The 22,913-nt window shown below is 42.9% G+C and overlaps 1 protein-coding gene across 3 annotated transcripts in view; it reads left to right on the forward strand.

The window, feature by feature from the left end:
- PKNOX2 (PBX/knotted 1 homeobox 2) overlaps window positions 1-22,913 on the forward strand; it is a 309,668-nt gene that overhangs the window by 16,946 nt on the left and 269,809 nt on the right. Inside the window, exon 1 of one of the 3 annotated variants that reach the window (XM_080650412.1) lies at window positions 325-1,112. The exons of the other annotated variants lie outside the window; for them this stretch is intronic. The gene's annotated coding sequence lies outside the window, so the exon portion shown is untranslated. Of the gene's footprint in view, window positions 1-324; window positions 1,113-22,913 lie in introns of those variants that run through there. 3 annotated transcript variants of the gene reach the window in all.

A 22,913-nucleotide genomic window follows, 5' to 3' on the forward strand; every position in this document is an offset into this window, starting at 1 on the left:
TTCATCCAGGCTGAACCAGATTCGCTAATCAGCGCCCGTCTTTCAACGCCCAGCTTCCCCTCATTTGCCTACGCTCGCCGTGGCTCAAGGCAGCGTGGTGGGTGGGCACGTCGCACCCCGTTACTCCCTCCGATTGGTTGGAGACAGGTCGGTCCTGGGACCCTCCTTAAGCTCGATTGGTTAGAAGCAGTCCAGGCTCCGCGCACGCCCCACCACGCATTGTCAATCACACCATCCCCTAGGTAACCTGCGGGCTCATTGGCCAGTCGCGCCTGAGGGCGGGTTGTAGGTCGGAGTAGAGCTTCTTTCCCGCCACCCCTCGCTGTTGCTATGGAGACTTCACAGTCTTGCGGAGATGTGCAGGGTCCCGGCAACCCTTCCTTCATGTCGAAGTGCGGAGATAGGTACAGCAGTCTGGACATTAGTGCCTGTTTCGGGGTCTGAGGAGCACCTCAGTTCCTGAGCCAGTGGCGCCGGTGGGCAAAGCAGACGTGGCCTCAAAGGGGGCGGGCAGGCCCAATTATTCAGGGTCCTTAACAATCCTCCCGGAGAGAACCGAGTATGACGCAGTAGTTGTGATAACATCATGTTTTCACTTATTCTTACCTCGCCTTATTTTATGTGGCCTTATTCTACCGTTATTCTCATGAAGTAGACTGTGGCAAGGCTCATTCTCCTCACAGGACAGAACTGGGAAGGGCGGCCATGGTCAGTCAAGTGAATCTTCTGTAGCCACACCTCCAGGCATCTGTAACTGGAGCTGATACACGCTTTGAGCAAGCTGCGCTTAATCTAACTGCGAACTAAAACTTGCCATGATTTTGTCTCGAGGCTGTAACCTGTTAGACCAAAAGATCCGTAAACCAGGCTAACCAAAGGAAGTAGGACAGAGGATGCAAGCTCCATTGCTGAACCAGGAAGGGAAAACAAAAAGCAAAACGGTACCAAATTTGAGAGCTCTAGTATTTGAACCCTTGACCGTACACAACATTCTGAGATAGCATGAAGCAAACGATTCAATCCTGGAACACCCCATCTTTTATTTAGGGAATCCAATGCTGAATCACAGCTTTGTGAGTGAAATTGAAGAAGATGGTTGAAAGCCACTGAATGTACGTCTCAAAGTTATTCTACTTTCTTTTTTAAAAATATCTTTATCGTTGCAAGTATTACGTATGTCCCTTCCCACCCCCCCACCCCCCCACCCCCCCATTGACCTCTTCTTGCCTGCCCGCAACCCCCACCCCAGGCCTTCACAATAGTCTGTGTCCATGGGTTATGCATATTGATTGATCTCTTTCCACCCATCCACCCTCCCCTGCCTTCCCTCTGAGTATTCTACTTCCAAAGTTTCATTTACAATGATATGTACAACCAATGATTTCTTATGTGTTTAACAACTTGACCTTACATGGACCAATGAGGAGCTCTGTAGTTAAGAAAGCCATTATTTTGATTAATTCATTTGATTGGAATTGAGTACTAAGCACTGGTAGGAACTGTGAGGATACAAAAGAAATACCCTGTGACTCCTGCCTTAATAGCTTGTGGTTTGCTAATGAAACAATTGGAAAATGCTTTAAAGCAAGATATAACAATGGGCCAAACTTACAGTTAATTGCTCCGAGTAATAATAAGACTTCATATTTACAGAGCATTTAGTAGTTTTCAGAGCACTTCTTCATTTGTATTATTTGGGTGAAATATTGTTTTTGGTCAGGGTTAATGTGGCTCTTCATGGTATAGGTCAGTGGTCGGCAAACTACGGCTTGCGAGCCACATGCGGCTCTTTGGCCACTTGAGTGTGGCTCTTCCACAAAATACCACGGCCTGGGCGAGTCGATTTTGAAGAAGTGGTGTTAGAAGAAGTTTACGTTTAAAAAATTTGGCTCTCAAAAGAAATTTCAATCGTACTGTTGATATTTGGCTCTGTTGACTAATGAGTTTGCCGACCACTGGTATAGGTAGCACTAATGCTGTGCCCTGGCATTTGGGTAGGAATGGGAAAGGTGGAACAGAGATGGAAGGGAATCCAGGGAGAGAAAATAGTTTGAGCAAGAGACTGAGACAAGAATGAGCACTGAGTATTTGGGAAATAATGTGGAAACTGGTCTAAGCCAGAGTGGAGACAGATAATGGAAAATAACATTGTGTAGACCAACTGTCAGGACTAGTTCTGAGCCCTTAATGTTTTTGGGAAAAGTGTTCAACATTAGAGTTTGGGATAGTTAATCATTTCTAATGACCAAACTGACTTATGTTTAATTATAAATTAAGAATAGGGCATGAGCCCAGCCGGTGTGGCTCAATGGTTGAGCATCGACCTATGAACCAGGTGGTCACGATTTGATTCCCCGTCAGGGCATATGCTCAGGTTTCGGGCTCAGTCCTGGCGTGGGACATGCAGGAGGCAGCCAATAAATGATTCTTTCTCATCATCGATGTTTCTATCTTTCTCTCCCTCTCAGAAATCAATAAAAAATAAAATAATAAAAAAAAGGATAGGGCATGAGTGAGGAGCACTCGACTTCTTACAACTTCCTGACTGGATATAACATTTTGGGTTTTCTCTCCTATAAGAAGGTATCCTCCCCTCAAACCCCACCTTTAACTCACTCTTTAACTGGGAAGAGGTGTTAGTTTTCTGATTAGATAATGCTATCCTACACTCTCACTTAAATTGGAAGAAGTGCTGTCACCACATACCACTCCATCTTTTGCCATCTCTTAATCAAAGTTCACTCTAAAGAAAATTTATTATTTGACTATCCAGTCTTTCTCTTTTAGAAAATTGTCTCCTGTACGCCGTGTTACACGGTGCCTCTCCACATTGCTCCACATCCCTGCCATATATGTATCACTCAATTGTACCACCTGTTCAGTGCACATAGGTGCCATATAGGTGTACATTTGTTTAATTACAGTTTTCTCTTTATTTAATTTTATTTTAAATAAAATCCAAGCAACAATAACTATAAACACCGCTATCTAATTTTCTCTCTCTCAAATGTGCAAAGTCATTGTTGTGCTATTTGGTAGAGAGGTAGGGTAACAAAAAAGAGGTTATTAGGGTAATTGAGTACAAGAAATGATTGCAGAGAAGAGAAAGTTTTCTTGTTCATTTTATGGTTGTCAAAACTTTTTTCTGACAGGGAGTCCCGAATTTTTGGTATACATTTTCTTATGTGATTATTTTCGCATTTCTGCAGGTACATTCTGAAAATGTGCCTAAAACTTAGTAATTGTTGGTATTTAGCTGAGACTCAAAAGCTGCCATTATTCTGCTAAATTGGGAAACTGAGTAAACAGAAATCCTCCCTCCCGCCCCCAGTTATATTGTCAGTAGTTACTGATTTTCCAGGTCACCCAGAATTACCACCATGATTTTCTAGATTATAATATTCACCTCATGCTATAGAACAGGGGTCAGAAAACTATGGTGTGTGGGCCCAATCTGGCCTGCTACCTATTTTATGTATGCCCTGCAAGCCAAGAATGATTTTTACATATTTAAATGGTTGGGGAAAAAGAAAAGTATGAAATTACATGAAATTCAAATCTTGGTGTCCATAAGTCAAGTTTTTTCTGAAGTACCAGCTTGCTTATTCATTAGCATATTGTCTATGGCTGCTTTCACTTTACAACAGCAGGATGGAGCAGGTAGTAAAGAGACTGTATGGCACATATGACTACAATACTTACTATTGGGTCTTTAAGAAAAAGCTCTGCCAAAACTGGTTTGGTTCAGTGGATAGAGCGTCAGCCTGCGGACTGAAGGGTCCCAGGTTCGATTCCGGTCAAGGGCATGTACCTTGGTTGCGGGCACATCCCCAGTAGGAGGTGTGCAGGAGGCAGCTGATCGATGTTTCTCTCTCATCGATGTTTCTAACTCTCTATCCCTCTTCCTTCCTCTCTGTAAAAAATCAATAAAATATATTAAAAAAAATTAAAAATAAAAGAAAAAGCTCTGATCCTTACTATCTATCTTAGAGTTTGCTAGTGAATCAGACTCCATGGAATGTTGGAACTGAAACAGACTTTGGAAATCATACAGTGTTAATTTTTTAAAAATCTCACATCGATAGAGACAATATCAGTGTGATTGATAAAAATCTCACGTTCTTGCCTAAAATCACATAGTAGTAGTAGACCCCTAGTTCCATTGGCTCAAGGTTTCTTTCATATATGTTGTGTCTTCCTTGCGGTGAGAAAGGTCTGGAAGCAAAGAGAATCATTAAACATTGTCTTGATTTTGATCTCATGTCTCATCCAGATGAATACACTACATGGTAACCAATTGATGGATACTTGGACTTGCATGATTTCAGCCAATATGAGTTGTCTTCTATTTTTCGTTTTTCTCATTTCTCAAAAGTTGTATGGCCATCATGAAAAACTTTTACTTTTACTCATTTTCTCTCTTTTACCAAATCTGTCTGCTCAGCAAAGGAATTCAGAGGTGGCTGATTTTCTGTTCCAGTTTAAGGTTCTTAAGGGAAGTGAGGATGGTTAGAAAGGCATAGAATGCAGATTTCTCTCTGGAGTCCAGGGATGGGCCAATGTGTGGAGTGGGGAGAGGGAGTGTCCACAAACCCACTGGTAAGTTTAGTGTATATACCCATATTGTGGGCTTTTCTGGGGAGGGTATCCATAGCTTTCCTAAGGTTTTTAAGAGGCCATGACCTCAAGAAGATTTGGAACGATAGATATATAAAAGATGTGTTTTGGGGAGACTACTGCTCAGAGGTGTGGTGCGGGAGACTCATCTGGGTTCTTCGGTAAGAACTCGGCTGATATGAAGGAAGAGCTCTTCACCCACTCACATCAGCCCACCCAAGTTTTTTTTGTTTTTGTTTTTGTTTTTTACCTTCTCTGCCACTCATAAAGGTGATAAAAATTCATCAGATTCACAAAGCGGTTGAAGTCAGATGGTGATGAAATCCCAGCATAATTCTCACCAGAGAGCGTTCTGATTAATAGAAACTGCAGAGGAACTAATTTTATGAAAATAGCAATTGTTTTAGCTGGAGCAAGCTGGGAGAGTGGGTGCTGATGCAAACAGCTCCATTGTGCGGTGCTGACAGCTCCAATCTGGCCGTTTATTTATTAAACGTCTTTCCGCTGTAAATTATTAAGCCTGGATTCTGGGAGATGAGTGAGCAGACAGAATAAGACAATAGAATGGAAAGCAAACCTGGACAGCTCCCTTCAGCATTATTGCAGCATTGTGCCTTGTGAAAGCCTCTGCCTCCGTGGTTTAGAGAAGTAGGATGAATTCTCTCTTTGGTGGGGCTCAGAAATGGACAAGACAAGTAACATGCTTTTATTTCTAAATTATTTGCCAGTTCTTACAAATCAAAGTGTCCTTCAGGGAAAATTTCACCAGTTGGCTCAACAAGTAGGAGCCAGGTATTTTTGTCTATTCTCTGAAAAGGCTGTTTTGCCCAAACAAGGAAGAACTTGGTCTACCTTAACATTAGCAAGTACCAAATGAAATGTTTTAGGGTGCTCAGTCACCAGAAAATTGGGTTCATTTGGCCTATTAGATAGCTAGAAAGGTCTTTCATGCTGGGAGGGAGTTCTAAGATCTGTTTCTTAAACTGAAGAATAGAAAAGGCCTGGTGGACAGACAGGGAGTGGAATTCTGATTATGCGCATTATCATTTGAAACACTGGAGTCCTGGTAAATGGGGAGGGAAGGGGATAGTTGGTTTGTGTGAATCTCAGGTTCAATGTTTAACCCTCTTTTCTGAACAGCATAATAGAAGACAGGGGGCTTCATTTTTTGCCAAGCACCACCTCCTTATTTGCTCGGGGCTGGTATGATGTACCATTTATGGAAGCTTGAGAATAGGTCATGCATTCATCATTTGTTTATTCGTTTGACAAATATTTGTACTGAGTATTCCTGTGTGCCTGGAAAGTGGGGATAAAGAATGAACAAAACAGTCCTGCTCTCATGGAACTTACATTCCAGTGAAAGGAGCCAGAAAGTCAACAAATAAATGATCTGCTGGTAAAAAAAAAAAAAAAAAAAAAAATCTGCTGGTTTCAAGTGCTATGAAGAAGAAACGTGGGGTTCTGGAATAAATATGGATGAAGTGGCATGTAGGGCAGGGTATTATTTTATACAAGTGAGGAAGGAGGATCTCTCTGAATAGGCAAAATCTTAGCAGTGACCTGAGAATCTTAGCAGTGGAAGTAAGAGAGTGAAGAGCCGAGGGCCAAGTGAGCATGAAGGCCCTGAGGGATATAGGTGAATTCCAAGAACAGCTGGAGTGGGGAGGGGGGCCTGCAGGGACCTTGTAGGGCTGTAGCTTTCTTCTGAGTGACATGGAAGCCACTTGAGGAGTTTTGCATAGAGGAGTGACATTATCTGACTTGCCTGCCAAAAAGCAAAAGCAGAAGGAGTGTGCCAGATACCAGTTAATGCAGTCTGAGGTCAGAATGGGGCTTGATTCTTGTAACAGTGACTAGCTTTGGTGATTGCTTCCCAATATGTGAAGTGGAAGGCTCATTTCTCTGCATCTGTGGGGTGAGTAAGCGTTCTCTGTTCTTTGTAAACAGCGTCCCTCCTGGAGGGTGCCACGGGTGGTGACACAGTGGACTTTAGGTCCCTTTGTTCGCCTACAGTTAGAAGGAGGATATGAGGCATCAAACAGCACAGAATCTGTTAGCACTGGCCCTGCCCAGCGCTGGGTTTGCAGCTGGCCAATACGAAGCTCTTGCAGGAGAAGGCTTCTGCGAGTTCCGATTTCCTCTCCTCTGTGGAGCAGGAGAGGACTGCAGCCCTAGAGGCAGGCACCAGGCAGCTGCTGGGAGGATATATATGGCAAACTCAGCTGGAGTCTATGCAGGAACATTTGGTAGATGGGGGAGGAAACTCATGATGTTTTATGGGGAGTGAGAGAGTATTAGGAGAACCATGGGGCTTCGGGATTAGCAGATGTCTGGAGGCATCACTACAGCCTATGACAGGCCTGAGCCCCATGCTTTCTTATAAGATGTCAAGTTCACTGTGTCCAAGAAGCAGCTGAAAAATGCTTCCATTCATTCATCTGGGGTCCCACCAATGAGCACTTTCTCTCGGAGTATTTCAGAGCAGAGTCAAGCGGAGGCTTGGGTAGTGTAGTTTTGATCATTGAGCCCTGAGTGGAAGGAGATGGCCAGACCCATACTTAAGGATTTTAAAAGATGGATACAACTCTGATTTGAGCTCCCAGCTGCTGAGATGGAAAGGTTCTTTTTAGAGATTGGTGTTGCCTGAAAGCCCACTGTGTCACCACCCTTGGCACTCTCCAGGAGAGGATGCTGTTTACAAAGAACAGAGAACCCTCACCCACCCCACAGATGTGGAGAAATGAGCCTTCCACTCCACATTGGTTCTGGGCTTGAAAAACCAAATCCTCAGGAAAGAGATCTCAGAGCTAAATCAGGGCTAGGAATATACTTCTCTCAGCAGTGCACAAATACCTGGGGATGGCCCAACTTGAGAGTACAGCTCACAAATATTCCATGTTTGATCAGTGAAGACCACTGTCCACAGGGAGGGGAAGTAGCCTTGAAGATTTCAGTTCCTGGAATTTCTGCCTCTGAACCGGTTTTGCTTACCTTAAGGGCACCCTCCAAACTATCCCGAATAGAAAGTGCTAATGAATGAGTTTGCTATACCAAGTCAGAGTCCCTGAGGGTAGTAGATGTGACGTTAGTTAGTTAATCTAATACATAAATGATAATAAATAGAATTGCTTCTTTGATTGCTTTGCCAGCATATTCCCCTGGTTGAGACAGTTAGGGGAGTCAGGAAGGACATAAGTAGGGGACAAGAAGGAGAAAGGAGGGAGTGATGAAGGACAGGTGGCTGGAGGAATGACAACAATGAAGCCAGATTCCGTAAAGAGAAAGGAAGCACAGTGTGGCATTGCTCCAGTGGGTGGTCCGCAGTTGAGAAGGATGGCCATTCCCGAATGAGTCATTTCCCCAAAGCCTCTGTTTCTGGAGATGAATGCACCCTGAGTAAACTAGATCTGCCTGGCCCCTTGATCATGCTTTGACCTAAGGAAAAAGGGCCTGAGGCAGTTCACTTCAAACACTAAATATCTACCATTCATTGAGCAGTGTTCTAGAAACGCAGGAGCTACAGTCCCTTTTCTTCCAATTGTCCACACTGTACTGTTTGCGACAAATAAGAATAACACCCTATGTGATAGAGGCCACATGAGAGGTAAGTCTGGGGGGCTTCCTAATCACAGGAGAGGAAATAGAGGGGTCAGGGAAGGTTTCCAAGGTGACACTTGAATAGGGTCTTTATGAGTGACTAGAAATTAGCCATAGAGAGTAAGGGGAAGGGGATTCCAGGCTCAAGGAACAGCACATGCAGGCTTCTAGGGCTAGGAGAGAGAAGAGAATAGGTGATAGGCGAGGAGTTCAGAATGTCTGGTGCGGGCTGGGGCTGAAAGCGTGAGAAGGGGGAAGGGCAGCAGAAGAAGCCAGGGGGCATTGGGATAGTGTCATGAGACTGGCATCATGTGAGAAGGACGTGAGACAGTATCTTTCAGATTCTGATGATCCACTGAAAGATTTAACAAGGGAAGGTATTTATAACTTGTATATATAAAAATAATCTATTCCATAAATCTCTTATATTTATCTGGCTATCTGGCCTTTGCATAAATTATGTTCAAGGTTGGGATGTTCTCAACCGCCCAAAGCTGCCCACTTCATTGTTGGGTGACTGTAAATTTTACAAAATCTTTCTTATATTGAGCCAAACTCTGCCTTCTCATCATTCCTACTCGCTGTGTCTGGCTTTGCCATTTGTAGCAACACAGGAAAGACCACTTTAAAAATATTTGAAGATACCAATGCAACCTCCCATCAGTTTTCAGTTTCCCACGTTAGCATCCAGAGTTTCACTCATTCTTTGTTTACTTCATTGTTTCTAGGCTCCTTACCACCCCTGTCACAGCTGTCTGCATTGTGGTCTATTAAAGCATCTTTCAGAATCTGGCACTAGAATTGTTCATAATACTTCAAATAGCTCAAAAGACACAGAGTACAGTGATGCCATTACTGCTTATTTGAGCTGGACACTCTATGACCATCAGGAACTCTAGTCTTCTTAGTTTGTTACTGGTCACATCCCACTGTTTGCTTTTAAAGCTTTTGATGAACTGAAGCTTCTAACTCTTCTGCACACTAATTATTGCCAAGCAAAATCTCCACTATACTCTGTATGTACAGTTTATTTTTGAAGTTTAAATATAGGACTTCATCTTATTTAAACTTTACCTTGTTAGTTTTCCAGACTACTAGATTTTAGCCTATTAGATTTATTTTTAAAGTCTTGATTCTCTTTTCTATGACATGAGTGGCTCTCCTTGCACGTCTGACAAACATTTGTTGTATGTTTTAATCCAAGTCACTAATAAAAATGTTTCCTAGGACAGAACTCAGTAACACTGGAAGTCTCCTTCCAGTCTGGGTGTGTGTTCACACAGCTTGAGTTCCACCTAATTACCCATTTCACGTTATTCATGATGGTAACTTTGAAGATACATTGTACTTGGCATTTCTTCCCATCCAAATCAATAAATGTTTGTTGTTGACCTCCTATCTTCTAGGTTCTGTGTTAGGTGCTGAGGACATGAAAATAATCAAGATAGCCCTAGCTGGTTTGGCTCAGTGGATAGAGCATCAGCCTGCGGACCAAAGGGTCCCAGGTTCTATTCCGGTCAAGGGCACATGCCCCGAGGTTGCGGGCTCAGTCCCCAATAGGGGGCATGCAGGAGGTAGCCAATCAATGATTCTCTCTCATCAATGATGTTTCTATTTCTCCCTTCCTCTCTAAAATCAATGAAAATATATTTTAAAAAAGAAATAAAGAAAATAATCAAGATATCATTCTTGTCTTAAAGAGCTTTTAATTTAGTGGAGGTGACAGGCCTACATACACCAGCTACAAATCAGTATGTGTATAATTAAATATGTGTTACCTCTGATCTGTATTAGAGTTATATATACCTTTTTCAATATAAAACATAATAGGTAATAGATAGTATGCATTATATCATACTGTGCATTTAACAGTATAAACAAAGTATACAATAACACAGAGCAAGAGGAGATTACTTCTTCATGTGGAAAGGAGAAAGGAGGGCTTCACAAAAGAAGGAACATCTTAACGGGCCTTGAAAGATATCTAGGATTTGGGCAAGATGAGTGGAGAATGGAGGTGGGAAGATATTCCAGAGTGAGGAAATGTGACAAGCCAGCCACGGGGTAGTGAATGTCTTCAGAAGGTTCAGGGACAGCAAATATTCTCTTGTGGGTAGAGTGCCAGGTTCAGGGAAATGAATGGCAAGAAATAAAACAGGGTGCAGAGGGTCTCCAGTGCCATGGTGAGGAGTTAAGGCTTTATCCTGTAGGTGAAGAGTTTAGTCAAGTCAGAAGTCATGAAGCAAGATAATAAGTAACATGGTCTGACATATCAGCTACATAACTCTATTTGACAAGGAAATGAGTTCAGCTTGGCAGGCTTACTCTTAGTGAACCCATGTTGGTTCTAGTATTAACTGACCATTAAGCATCTGTTTAATGAGCACCTCAATCCATTTGTGTATGTGTATTTGTGCGTTTTGTACCTTCTTCAGCTTCTATGTAGATCCTGGCTGTTGCTTTGGCCTTTTAGACTCTTGCCTTTTTTTGTCCTTATGCATTTGTTCTGCATTCTGTTGGTCTATTTGTTCACCCACAGCATGCTCTGACCTTTACTATTTAATGTGTCCTCTGTCTCTGGTATCTAAGCCATAGCAGTTCCTACCCTCAGAGATAGCCTGGCCTCCACTATGGATTGCTCACCGGCTTTCACATTCCCCCCATCTGCCATGATCTCTGCATTTTCTGTTCAGCCTGTTCTAACCTGGTTTCATCCTTTGTACTACTATTTTTGCCTCAGTTCTTCTATTCTAGCTCCTTGACCTGCAAGTTGTACCTGTTTATTCACTTCTCCTTTCTAGGAGCTGAATGGTATAGTAGGAAAGATAGGACCAATACACAAACTATGTTATAATTGATTGACAAATTGGATGTACTGACTAAAGAGTAATGTGAATTTAGAGTAAAGATTGAATGGAGAAAGTCAAGAACCTTAGGAGAAACAGCCCTTTCTAGTCAACTCTATTTTTAAAGGGCTTGGATTTTTAGACAAACATTTCTTTAGAAGCAGGAGGGGAAATATAGGGCGGAACTTCCTCTGGACTTCCCTATGATTGGCTCCAAAGCTGTCTGTCTTAGTAGATCTCCCTTGCCTGTGTCGTCTAGGGGCTGTTGCCACCAGAGAGGCCTTACCCGCCTCAAGGAGAGAGCAATTTAACGCCATTTCCAACTTAAGCACCATATCTACAGGGCGTGAAATTAGTTCTAGCAAGCAGCAAATTTGCTGCTAATAAAAATATTTAGCGATTCACTTGTCTTTAAATCAGCAGCAGAATATTCTTTTACTTGCATCGATGCTTGTTTCTTCCAATTCTAATATTTGCTAATCAAACTAGCATTGTTTAGCTAACGCTGTGAAACAGCAAGTTCTCCAGCTCTGCATAAATGTGGGTTTCCTGAGGAGTAACTTTCATCTCATTCTTTTGGTCAAAAATAGGCCTAGATGCTCTTTGGCTCACAGAGATGGAACACTCCCTGCTTTGGTGGTCTTGGAAATACGTTTTCATTCTCTTCCATCTGCCAGTGTTATCTCCTGAGTCATTGCACGTGGGAATCTGGGGCGCTCGGAGAGAACACGATTTCTATCTCCTGTTCATACACAGCTCCGCTCTGTCTCAGTGCCAAACTCATTTTAATTTCTCTTCTGTCTCTTTTAGCCTCTGTCTACTCAGAGGGAGGGTAACCTACATACTGAAGAGATATTCTGGGCATTAAAGCTTCTTTTTCATTTATTCAACAAATGTTTATTGGGCACCCACTGCATGCATTCTTTGCTGTAAGGTCCTGTTTGGATTAGAAGGTTCCAAGAGGCCTCGTGGGATAGCTAGGTGAGAGGCTGACCTGGCAGATGACACCTCTTCTCTGGGTCACTGGAAGGGTGGGCTCCATGCACACCTACATCGTTTGCTTTTCCTTAGGGCACTCATAGAAGGAACGAGAGCAGCAGGCATTCTCTTTCTCATCACTCAATTGGTCTAAGTGTCTAGACAGATCACTTGTTTCAAAGTCCAAATAATTTAAAGAAAGAGTGCAGTGGCACCCTGGAGACTCTGTCTTCCACCCAAGAGGAGCTTAGCTGTATCATTTTTCTTCACCTCCTGATAGAAATGGGTTTTGAGCATCCTGGCAGGAAATCAAGATGCAAGCAGCTTCAGATATGCACAACGATATCCTTTTCAGAAATCAGCCAACGCGAGATGCTGAGGAAAGCAGGCCTCTTGGTTAAGAGAGGGATCTCTTAACAGGGAGTTAGAATCAAAGACAAACTAGACCACCTAAAACTAACTTCACTACTGGAGATACTGGAGGGGGTAGATTAGAGCAGCGGTCGCCAACCTTTCGGACCTCATGGATCACCAGTGGTCCGCGGACCACTGGTTGGTGACCGCTGGATTAGAGAAAGAAAATGACAACAGGAAATGACACTTGACAGATCAGCAGGAGGCTTAGGAAAGGGCAAGCCCTCTAGGTGTAGCAGTAGGAGGGACAGGGGTTTGGGGAATCAGAGCATCTGGGCTCTACTCTGGGCTTTTCTCCCAGGTACATGACTCTGATGAAGCCCCTTGTCCTCCTTGACGTCAGTTTGCTCATCTGTCAGAACAGATGAATTTTACTTCCTACCCCAGATCCTCTAACTACAGCCTGAGAAGGCTGGGATGGTGACTCTTTTCAAAGGGACTCACCAGAGGGGTACTATGATGAAAATCTGGATTTCTCCTGGAATGGACAACACAATAGCATATACATTTAAGTTACATAAAAGCAGGGTTTTTCTAACGGGAAGGGAGGGATAGGAGACCAAATGAACTGGAACCACTTGCCCTGAATGAGATGCGTAACCCCCCATCATGCTCTAGTCTCAGAGTTTCAAGTTTTTGTTATGCAGTGTGGGTCAACTGAAGTTCCTAGTGCTTTAAGCCTTGATGATTTTATCTTAGCTATAGAGCAGTGGGAATCATCAGATATGAATTGTTGGGAAAATATGAAAGTGATCTGAAGAATATGCTCTATCAATTAAGTACTTAAGCAAGAACCAAAATCAAGATCAGGGCTGGAAACCCTAAAGCAGCAGTTGCCAACCGGTGGTCTGTGGACCACTGGTGGTCCATGAGGTTCGAAAGGTTGGCGACCGCTGCCTTAAAGAACTTAGTAATTAAAACAGAAATAAAAACATTCTCTTGTCCTGGTCCTGTCTTCCTCATCTGTCAGCATGTAACCAAGAAAGACTTTCTGGGAGATAGTATACAAGGAAAGCATGTGGCTTGACGGATGCCGATTGAATGTTGACAAGGGCAGCTGGGATGTTGTATAGTATTAGGCCACTGGGGGAGCAGGGGACATAAGAGCCAGATAAAGGAGCTATGAGAAGAACTGGAAAGAAAGGAGGGAGCTGGCAGATGGGAGCCCTGGTGTCTTCTGTGAGCCCCTTGATCTCCTTGATATAGGCTGGGAAGAGGAATGATGGGGTCAGTGGAGGGGTGCAGTCTTTCTCTGCCAGGAAACTTGGTCCTCTGGCCCCTCCCAGCTGCTTCCCCACTCAGTGTCCTTCAGGTGAGCTATTTGCTTCTCCATGTCCCAATGCAGCAGCCTTACCTCCACCTGGTACAGCCCTCTTATTGTCATGTGCCAGAACTGGGTCAAAAGTCGAACAGGTTCTGAGGATGGTTTAATGATGCTTTAAAGTGTCTGGTTCCCATCTGTTTCTTGAGCATTTTTCATAACAGCATCCATCATAGGTCAGCCGTTTGGTTTCCCTGAGTTCGCCTGAATTATGCACATACAAGGTGGAACCTTAGCCATGCCTCTGCAATGTCCCGATGAACACGACCCTAGGAGGTTGGTAATTCCAAACCTAGGCTGAGCAGAGCATACGATTAGGGATCATTAGTCAAAAAGGCCTCCGCAGGTAGAATGAATAATGCTCAGAGGCATTAAATCATTCTGTCATCTCAGAAAAAGGGGCATGGTTACAGGTTGGTTCAGAAAACATACTGGTCATTTGCAGAATTTCTAAGGGGTAAGATTGCTGATCTCATTAAAAGTAGTTATCTCAGGTCCTGGCCAGGTAGCTCAGTTGGTTAGAGTGTCATCCCACTATGCCCAGGTAGAGGGTTCAATCTCTGGTCAAAGCAACCAATGAATGCATAAATAAGGGGAACAATAAATCGATCTCGATCTCTCTCTCTTGCAAATCAAGAAGTTAAAATTTAAAAAGTAGTTATCTCAGAGGTCATATATTAGATATTTGATTTCTCTCCAAGGAAAACTTAACCACTTTCCTAGCCCTTAGCATCAAGGATTTGTGTTGTTGAAATCAATACTGGATTCTTTATATTAAGGGGAGGAGCTATGTATAGTGCAGAACTGTTCAAATAAATGCCTTTGCAAGGACATCCCATTCCAGAATTGGAAGGTCATTTGAAGAGTGGCAAAATGAGAAATGGAAGCAATCGTAGAGGTTACCAAAGGTAGCATGGCATCTGCTGAGAATACAGGCACTCATCTCAAACTGCCTGGCTTTAACTTCTTTCTCTGTCCTGAACTAGCTGTGTGACTGAGCAAGTTAGTTTACCTCTCTGTGTTTTTGTTTCCTCGTCTGGAAAACCAGAGATAAGTTACCGACCTAATAGATTTGTTTAAGGAAATAGATGTTAGATATTTACGCCCTTCAAAATGAGACATTCTATTTGTATGAGCCCTCTCTGCTTAATGTAACAATGAAACTTAAAAAAACAACATACCAATTGGATTTACTACAATTTGTGCTATTTAAGCTTGGGTAGGCCTGTGCAGCTGCTGAGCACTCTCCTACCCATCCTTTGCTGACTTTTTTAGTGAAATTTCCTCAATGTTGTTCTAAAGCATGGTTTCTTAGCCTCGTCAGAATGAACATTTTGGATAGAATAGTTCTTTGTTGTGGGGAGCTGTCCTGTAGATTATAGAGAGGTTAGCAGCATCCCTGACCTCCACAAGATGCCACTAGAGGCCCATAGCACCTTCTTCCCCTTCTCCAGACGTTGCCAAAGGTCTCCTGGGGGCAGAGCAGTGGGCAAAATGGCCCTGGTGGAGAACCACTGCTCTAAAGCTTTTCTGTCTTTTTAAAATTTATTTTTAATTTTTATTGATTTCAGAGAGGAAGGGAGAGGGAGAGAGAGATAGAAACATCATTATTGAGAGAGAAGCATTGATCAGCTGCCTTCAGCACCCCCACATTGTGGACCAAGCCCACAACCTGGGCATGTGCCCTGACCAGGAATCGAACTGTGACCTTCTGGTTCATAGGTCGAAGCTCAACCACTGAGCCATGCCAGCTGGGCAAGCTTTTCTGTCTTCCTCACACGCAGGACCCCACCTTTAGACACACATTTTCAGTTGATGGTTATGCCTCCCATTTTCTTTAGAAAGAGATCATCTGATTTAGGTATTTTGAATACCCCTTTCTTCTCATGCAATTTCATTTGGATAGTCCCCAATTCTTTCTCTTCCCCTTTAGCCTGGAATTGTCCTCTTTTTCAAAACTGATCATTGCATCATTCTTTTATGAAAGTCCCCCACAGGTGCTCCACCCTCACCACCGTCAGCCACCATTCCTCTCTGCTCCTTCAGTCTTTGTCTTTGTTGAGACCTCACTTTTGTCTAAACACAGTCTCCACTATTTTTTAAACACCTTAAGTACTTAGTTATTCTCACTAAACTACTAACCCTTCCCCCCCTTCATTTAATTTCATGTTTCTCTGAAAAAGAACTAACAACAACTAAAGTTTGTGGAGTGCTTACTATATGCTAGGCACTGGGGATAGACTTGACTGCCTTAGCCCCACATACTTATTAATTAATTAATTAAATTTTAATTTATCTTTATTGTTTAAAGTATTACAAATGTTCCCCTCTTCCCCCATTGACCCCCTCTACCCTGAACCCATCCACCTTATTCTCCCCATTGACCCCCCCCTCCACTCCACATCATTTTTAACCCTGCTTTCCCCTCCACTCCAGGGCACTTATTTTCTCAGTGACTACCTAAATACCAAATCCAATGGCCTTTTTTTTTTGCTCTTCAATTCTTTACTTCCTCTAAAGCTCTTAACACTGTTGACCGTCCCTTGGTTGAAACTGTTTCCTCCCTGGGATTTGTAATTTCTCAGCTTTGATTTGATTAGTTAAAGGTTGAGTAATTAATTGAAGTGATTTTTAAGACCCTGTTGGTGACAGAATCTTACACATTTAAGATCTTCTGAGCTTGTCTGCCAGAGATCTGTAATCAGAATACAGTACTTGGACTTTAGAAGCCAAGGGGGGTGGGGCCAAAGGGACCCCATACACAAAGTGATCTTTATCTTCTTACTAGCAGCTCACTTTCTCAAACTTTATTTTCCCCAAGCACCACCATATTCTAACCCAGGCTTAAAACCGTGGGATAGTTTTGTTCGTTTTCTGTTTGTTTTATGCTTCACTGCCTCTTGCTCTCCACATTTAATTGGTCCCCAGGTCTTGCTTCTGTGACATCACTCCAATCAATCCATCTTCTTATTTTCAACCCCACCAGCCACTCTTCTAGCTCAGGGTTTCATTACCTTTTCAAAATTACTCTTATAATATTTAGTCTGTATTTTTTAAACAGCGTTATGCTTCTACTGTTTGATTAAACCCCACCTCAACTTTGACATCATTATTGATTTCTTCCTCTGGAAGATGATAGTTTAATGTCTGAGCCTCCTAATTTAGTGAGTATATATAATTTTGGTTGAACTGCTATTCAGTACTTATAGTATTATGACTATGGAAATATTGTCTGTAGGTAAGCCATGTTATATTCTATAATTACATTTCTTATGTGTTTTATTTCTTTAGTTAATATTGATCATCTAAAATTTTGCTTAGTTTTATATGTACCTGTCACCAACTCTGACCCCAATTTTTTAAAAAATGAAAACATTCACATTTTATTTGGGTCATTTTTCCTGTCACATACTGAGAAATCACATAAGCTTTCAAATATATTAGTATAACCTTTCCCATACACAGATATAGTCTCTCCCACACACATATGTCCAGATAGATGGTTGTCCTTATACCCAACAAGAACACTAATCTCACATACATTCTTAGAGAAAGGGTGACGACAATTTAAGGATAATAATACCATCCAGTCACAATAAGGCAAGGAATGAAATCTCACCTCGTAAGACTTCAAAGAGAAAAGAAGTTGGGCCCAGCTGGCATGGCTCAGAGGTTGAGCATTGACCTATGCACCAGGAGGACATGGTTCAATTCCTGGTCAGGGCACATGCCCCAGTTGCAGGCTCGATGCTTGGTGGTATGCAGGAGGCAGCCAATCAGTAATTCTCTCTCATCATTGATGTTTCTCTCTCTCTCTTCCTCTTCCTTTCTCTCTGAAATCAATAAAAATATTTTTTTTAAAGAGAAAAGAAATTGGCGATTAACACTGAGCTCTTGGTTAGCATTCTCATTGATGCAAATCCCCAAGGGATTTATTTTTAAATTGATTTTATTGGGGTGACATTGATTAATAAATTTTTATTGGGGTGACATTGATTAGTAAATTATGTAGGTTTCAGGTGTACAATTCTATAATACATCATCTGTATATTGTATTGTGTGTTCACCACTCCAAGTCAAATCTCCTTCCATCACCATTTACCCCCTTATATCCTCTACTACTTCCCCTCACCCCCCCTTTCCCACTGGTAATCACCGTACTGTTGTTTATCTATGTGTTTTGTTTGTTTATATGTTTTTTGGTGTGTGCTTAATCCCTTCACCTTTTCTACCCAGCCCCCTGACCCCCTGCCCTCAGACAGCTGTCAATCTGTTCTCTGTATCTATGAGTCTGTTTCTATTTCGTTTGTTAGTTTATTTTGTTCATTAGATTCCACATATGAATGAAATCATATGTTACTTGTCTTTCTCTGACTTTTCAGGTAATCTGAAATTTCAGATAATTTCAGGCTTATTTCACTTAGCATAATGCTTTCCAGGTCCATTCATGCTGCCCCAAAAAGTAAAATTTCCTTCTTTTTTATACAGCCCAGTAGTAAAATTTCCTTCTTTTTTATACATTCCATTGTGTAAATGTACCACAGATTTTTTATCCATTCGTCTTACTGATGAACACTTGGGCTGCTTCCAAATCTTGGCTATCTAGAGAAACATGCAAATTAACCATCACTCCGCTATACCCATAAGCCACACCCACCAGCCAATCAGGAGTGAGTATGCAAATTAACCCAACCAACATGGTGGCCGGCCACGGAGTGAGCAGGAGGCTTGGGTTTCCCCGGCGATGGAGGAAGCCAAGCTTTATGCCGGCTCTGGCCGGCCCTGGCCTCCGCTCAAGGCTACAAAGTTTCAATTATAGAAGATAAATAAATCCCAGATCCCAGGGCCTCCCCTTGGGTCGCCGGGGGAGCATGGCCAGCCTGCAAACCACCACAGGCCCCTCGCCCAGGCCACCCCACACCCCAAGGGAACCCCCACCCTGATCCGGGACGCCCTTCAGGGCAAACCAGCCGGCCCCCACCTGTGCACCAGGCCTCTATCCTATCTAATAAAATAGTAATATGCAAATTGACCGTCACTCCAACACACAAGATGGCTGCCCCCATGTGGTCAAAGATGGCTGTCCCCATGTGGACACAAGATGGCCGCCACAAGATGGCCAGCAGCGGAGTGCAGTTGGGAGGAACCAGGCCTGCAAGGGAGGGCAATTGTGGGCGATCAGGCCAGCAGGGGAGGGCAGTTGGGAGGGACCAGGCCTGCAAGGGAGGGCAATTGGGGGCTATCAAGCCACAGGGGAGGGCAGTTAGGGGTGACCAGGCCGGCAGAGGAGGGAACTTGGGGGGCGACCAGGTCTGCAAGGAAGGGCAGTTGTGGGGGACCCAGGCCTGCAGGGGAGAGCAGTTGGGGGGACCAGGCCTGCAGGGGAGGGCCGTTAGGGGTGACCAGGCCTGCAGGGGAGGGCAGTTAGGGGTGACCAGGCCTGCAGGGGAGGGCAGTTAGGGGTGACCAGGCTGTCAGGGGAGTGGTTAGGGGGTGATCAGGCTGGCAGGCAGAAGTGGTTAGGGGCAATCAGGAAGGCAGGCAGGCGAGCAGTTGCGAGCCAGTAGTCCTGGATTGTGAGAGGGATCCCAGATTGGAGAGGGTGCAGGCTGGACTGAGGGACACCCCCCCCCCCCCAGCCGTGCATGAATTTCGTGCACTGGGCCTCTAGTTGTAAGTAATGCTGCAATGGCCCTAGCCAGTTTGGCTCAGTGGATAGAACGTCGGCCTGCAGACTGAAGAGCCCCAGGTTTCATTCCAGTCAAGGGCACATGCCTGGGTTGTGGGCTCGATCCCCATTAGGGGGCATGCAGGAGGCAGCCAATCAATGATTCTCTCTCATCATTGATGTTTCTATCTCTCTCATCTTTTCCCTTCCTCTCTGAAATCAATAAAAATATATATTAAAAAATAATATGCTGCAATGAACATAGGGGTGCATATGTTCTTTCAAATCAGTGTTTTTTTTTTGTTGTTTTTTTTTTTGTTTTTCAGATAAGTGCCCAGGAGTGGAATTGGTGGGTCTTAAGGCAGTTCTAGTTTTAATTTTTTGAGGTAACTACATACTGTTTTCCATAGTGGTTGCATCAGTCTGCATTCCCACTAACAGTGGCTGAGGGCTCTCTTTTCTCTATATCTTCGCCAATACTTGTTTTTTGTTGGTTCATTGATGGTAGCCATTCTGACAGGTGTGAGTTGATATCTCATAGGTTTTAATCTGCATTTCTCTGATGATTAGTGACGTTGAGCATCTTTTCATATGTCAGTTGGCCATCTGTACGTCCTCTTTCTTTTCTCTCTGGAATTCCTACTGGTTGGATTTTGAAACCTCCAGATTGATGCTCAAATATTCTTATCCCATTTCTTCTCTTTTCCATTTTGTTTTCTTTTTTTGTTTGTTCTATTTTCTGTGAGAGCCCCTCAACTCTTTCCAAGCTTTTCTATTTAACATTTTATTTTTGGATATTTTAATATTAAAAAGCACTTTCTAGTTCTCTGGATTTTTTTTTATAGTATCTTTTTTTTTAGAAAATTGAGTAACATGTTAGTTTTTGATTCTCTTAAGTTTTAGTTACTATATTTCCAAAGTTTTCTTTCTTTCTGTATCTATTTCCTCACAATTCCTTTATTTTGACCTCTAGGTTTTTCATGCTAAAGATTTACCTCAAGTTTTTAGTGATTATTGAAAATTTGCTCTAAAGTAGTATTTGAAAATGAAGTCCTAAAGATAGAGATTCTTTTTGTGTGTATGTGTATGCAGGGGTGGGCAAAATAGGTTTACAGTTCTGAGTATGCAAAACACAAGAGTTTATTCTTGTGTTATATTTATTAATTATATTGTTTTATTAATTTGTATTACAACTGTAAACCTACTTCTGCCCAACCCCTGTATATGAGTGTGTGTGTGTGTGTGTGTGTGTGTGTGTGCGCGCGCGCGCGTATTTGGTCTTGGTGACTAGTGGGTCTTATGGCAGAATGATTGGGCAGGAATCTGGCCATTTAGTTGGGGAATCCTAAACATAAGTATTGGTTAGCCTTTTCTCTTAAGCTGGTAAGTTTCCCAAGAAAGGAATTCTCTAGTCTTCTGCCTGAAGAGGTGAGTATAAGCTTGGCTGCTGGCACTTTGGGAGCCTGGCCAGGGAAGGGAACCATGTGATCTCACCATTCAGCATGTAATCTTTCCCTATCCCTCCTGGTTTAAGAATGGCGCCTCACCTCCACCTTTAGCAGTAACTCTTGTCCCTGCATGTGAACGCCACCCAGTTCACTCTCTCCAGGGAGGTACTGTCATCTTCTGGGCTTGGAGAGGGGCATTTTGATCAGTTACCTTGCTGCCTAATTACAGCCTCACCCCGGTCTGTGGCCTTCAGAGGCACCTGGCGTTTCCAATCCCAAATCAGATTTGCTGATATCTCCTGTCTGCTGTTGTCTTCCATAGTCTTTGTCTTTGTGGGTTTCAGTCCTTACTGTTCTTTTATTGTCATTTTAGCTTGGCTCCACGAGGGAGCACAGATAGACAAGCCTGTCTAACCCACCATGTTTAACCGGAGTCCTAATTGCTTTTGACTGAGCTCTTCCATCAGCCGCATGCTCATCTGTTTTAAGGCTGTTTCTACTTCAACCAATCTATGCATTTCCACCAGATTAATCTTTGTAAAGTATAGCTCTAATCGTATAACTCCTCAGTTAAAAAACTCTTGACTGATTTGCCATTTTACTGTAGAATCTTAACGTTAGAAAAGACTTGACAGGTTCTTGGGACCAGCTCCCTGCCTGATGCACAATTCTCCGCCTGCAGTGATTGGTCAGTGGGCCTCTAACTGAGCATCTCCAGGGAAGAGGAGCTTACTCCTCACCAGGTCGTGCTTTCTATCATTACATAGGCCTGTTTGTCAGAAAGGCCTTTCTATGTGTAACTGAAGTACCACTCCTGAAACTTCCAGTTATTAACCCAAATTCTGACCTATGAATCCTCAAATTAAGAGCCTAATCTCTCCTCCACATGATAGCACTTTATATAATTGAATTATTGCTACCAGGTGCCCTCTTAGATCTTCTCTTCTTCCAGTAAAAATCCCTAGTTCCTTCAACCATTTCTTTTAAGACATCGCCTATTGAATAATGTCTGAAATTCCAAACTCCTATATTTAGGGCCATCTATGACATGTCTCTAACTTCCTCTTACGATGCCATCTCTCATCTACTTTTGTCACACATTCTAGGCACACAACTTGCCTTTTCTCTTCTCACATCCTGTTCTTTACTAGTGATACCATTCTTCTCTTTCTGTTAAAATCATTTGCATCCAAAGATTAGTGCTGATACACACCAATCTGTTAAAATAGTTAGTTTTGGGGGATGGAGTGGGATGGGCAAAGAGGGAATATTGATTTCTTATTCCATAGTTTTTTAAAAAGCAGTAGAGTTGTTGATCATCTTTTTAAAAAATGTTATTCAATGTATTTTTCAAATACTTTAAAATTAATTTAAAAATTATAAACAACAAAGTCTATCCATCAGTTGCAATCCATCTCAAAATTTGTATGGCACAGGAAACCTTTGATTCTTCCTTCTAATTTGAGCTTCCCTTCTCTGAACACGCATATCATTTGGGGGTAGCTTTCTTATTACCATTACCATGTTACACTTTATATCATAGATATTTGTGTGCAAGTCTTACCTTTTTACCAGGCTGCGAGCTCCTAGCATTCCATCTTACTCATTTTGGAAAAGCCCTGCCTTTCAAACATACTTACATGTTACATGGCAGGAGCTCAATGCATTTTATTGCAGGGGTGGGTTGGTGAATTCACATTATAACTCACTTATGGCACTTCATACATGGTCCTCTATATTTCTTTGAATGGGCACTTCAGCCTCTGGGCAGCCACTGAGTCAGCCTCTTCCCAAGGCGTATGTCAGCACTACTGCATCAGCTTTTTCTCTCCTTAGCCTCATCTGCGTCAGTGTCTGGGTGTGAAGCTAACCCAGAGACCCATGTAGACCCTGAAAAGGACCAAAGATTCTAAAGATGGGGGTGGAGGGGCTGGTTGGTATGACTCAGTTGGTTGGAGCGTTTGATTCTCCATCCAGACACATATGCAGGTTGCAGGTTTGATCCCCAGTTGGGGTGTGGG

The sequence above is a fragment of the Plecotus auritus genome (assembly GCF_963455305.1).
Source record: "Plecotus auritus genome assembly, chromosome: 13".
NCBI classification, from domain to species: domain Eukaryota; kingdom Metazoa; phylum Chordata; class Mammalia; order Chiroptera; family Vespertilionidae; genus Plecotus; species Plecotus auritus.